This window comes from Raphanus sativus, chromosome 6 (genome assembly GCF_000801105.2).
Source record: "Raphanus sativus cultivar WK10039 chromosome 6, ASM80110v3, whole genome shotgun sequence".
In the NCBI taxonomy this organism is placed as follows: Eukaryota; Viridiplantae; Streptophyta; class Magnoliopsida; order Brassicales; family Brassicaceae; genus Raphanus; species Raphanus sativus.
In genome coordinates this window covers 31,982,545-31,985,091 of record NC_079516.1, presented here as the reverse complement: position 1 = coordinate 31,985,091, position 2,547 = coordinate 31,982,545, and the positions used below count along the sequence as shown (strand labels likewise).

General features: G+C 35.3%; 1 pseudogene; it reads right to left on the bottom strand.

The window, feature by feature from the left end:
• Positions 1-801: 801 nt before the first annotated feature.
• On the bottom strand, positions 802-2,547 carry LOC108810492 (probable sucrose-phosphatase 1; annotated as a pseudogene).

Here is a 2,547-nt window from a genome sequence, read left to right as displayed (position 1 = left end):
GAAGGACTTTCAGAAAAGTTAACATTTAGTTAAAAATGAAAAATGTTTGGATTCGAAAGGAAAACAAACGCGGAACATATTGGATTCTGGATATAGTAAGAATAGTGATATAGCCTCTAAACTACGATGAAATATTATTCATAACCAAAACATGAATGTATATATTTATAAAAAAACATATCACATATTTAGATAGGATATGAAATATTCAGGATGAGTTTCCAGAAAATTTTGAAAATTAAGAGAGTAATCTCAGTTACATATATATTATATTTATGAAAGCAAGTAACATATTTAGGAAGAGTTTCCAAAAAAATTAATATTTAGTTAAAAATGAAAGATGTTTGGATTCCAAAAGAAATCGAACGCGGAACATATTGGATTCTGGATATAGTAAGAATAATGATTTAGCCTCTAAACTACGATGGAGTATTATTCATAACTAAACTTTGAATGTATATATTTACAAACATACATATCACATATTTATTATAGCATATAAAATATTCAGGATGGGTTTCCAGAACCAGGCTCGGATGTGTTCGTGTTTCCTTCCCATGTTTCTACTTTTTAATTTGGTTGTGGTTATTTTCCTTAATTTAATTCTGGAGTGCATGTGTTGCCTATGACATTTTGAAAGTTTGTTTTTGCAGAATTAAACTATTTTGTTCTCATTGGAGTTTGTATTTGCATGTAATTTGGTGTATAGTTATTGCCTAATAAGTAATGAGTCTATATGTCAACAAGTGATCTTTGCCTCATTTTATCTTTTGCTCTGTACACAAATGTTATAATTATGAGGAATAAGTAACAACAATAACATAAAAGACGACTTTTGAAATTTAAGTTTTATTAACAACAATAATAGGATCTTTGTGTGTGTTTCCGATGTTGTATGAAAAGATCTAAAGAGGATGATAAACATTTAGATGATCCAGTTTCTATCATCTTTTATCTCTCATTCCTCCGACCATGTTTGCTGCACATTTTCCCACACATGTCCTCCATTTTCCTGCAGATTGCAGTACATTTTCAATACTCAACAAAATGAATCTACTCTTCAAGATTTGTATACTGGTGTGTAGAACTGCTTTCCGTCTTAACAATCTCTTACCTTCGAGGTGAACTTGACAGTTGTTCTGCAGCATTTCCTTTCATTCCCTGGGATATATATCCAACAATTAAGAGAACAGTTCATTTTAATGGGTTTCATTCATGTAGCATACTAAGACTTTTACTCACCAGTTTGTTCCCATTTATCAAGCTTTACCATCCAAGTCCCAGGAGTAGTCTGTGCTGCCAAAACCTAATCTGCCAAAACTTCTTGTCCTTTTTGTCTCCATGGTACTTCTCAAGCTCGTCCATGGTGTCTCTTAGAGATTTTTCAGCACCAGATGGATGAACAAAGACACCAGCGGGATGCTGAAGGATAATATCATCATTTAGTTAGGCTCTTGGTTACAGTAAGATTTGCGGATAAAGAGAGAAACAAGGGTTATAATTATATATACTCACTCACACATGAAGCTTTGAGACTTTCTATGTATGCCTCACAGCTCTCAGCTTCACCTCTTCTCCATCTCTCATAGAACAAGAAAAATTTGATAACCTCACGCCCCGGGTTTACATTATCCTCCAACAATTAAAGAACACAAAAAAATAGACATCAAGAATCAAGATTCAAGATTCAGAGCAAAATATAATGATCTACCTTCAAGAACACTAAAAATATATATCAAGTATCAAGATTTAAAGCAAAAGAACCATCAAGAAAACAAAAAAAAAAAAACACATCAAGAATCCTGCATGAAATAAGCTCCTCATGTTCCCTCTCTTGACCTCACAAGAGGGTTTCCACTTCTTAGCCTATCTGAAGCAGAGCTAATCATATTTTTGACCACTGGAGATAACTTCACTTTAGGATTAACGATGAGAGAGAGGCTCCAAAGAGAACTGCTTCCTCTGTGTCACAACGTTCGCTTGTGGAGGAGCAACAATAGACAACTCAAAGCTCTTATCCACATGCTTAGCATGAACTTTAGCAGATCTCTTCACAATCAGATGCAAAACAGAGTCACCATTCCTACACATATTATTAATAAGTCTCTAGTATCTCAAAATCAAAAAAGTCTCCACCTTCAAACGGGAAAAAAAAGTTTCGAACATTTTGGTTATATACGATCGAAGAGATGTACCAGAAGAAGTCGCAGCTCGAGCACATCCTCCTCCGTCCCGACACCTACATCGAATCCGTCGAGAAGCACACCCAGACGCTCTGGGTCGCCATTTAAGTACATCTCTGGCAAACGAGGACGGACGATGATGCAAAGGCAAGAGGAGATGACGATGGCGAACCGTCCGGTGAGAGGAGACAGACGACGACGAATTGTCCGGCGAGAGGAGTTAGATGATGGCGTCGTCTCCTCCAATTGATTTTCTAATCTCTATTTTTTTTAATTATTCAGAGGAGAGGGTATAAAGATAAATATTTCTTTTAATGAAACTTATTTTTGTGACTTTTGGCCTTGAGTGCTAGTTTGAAAATAA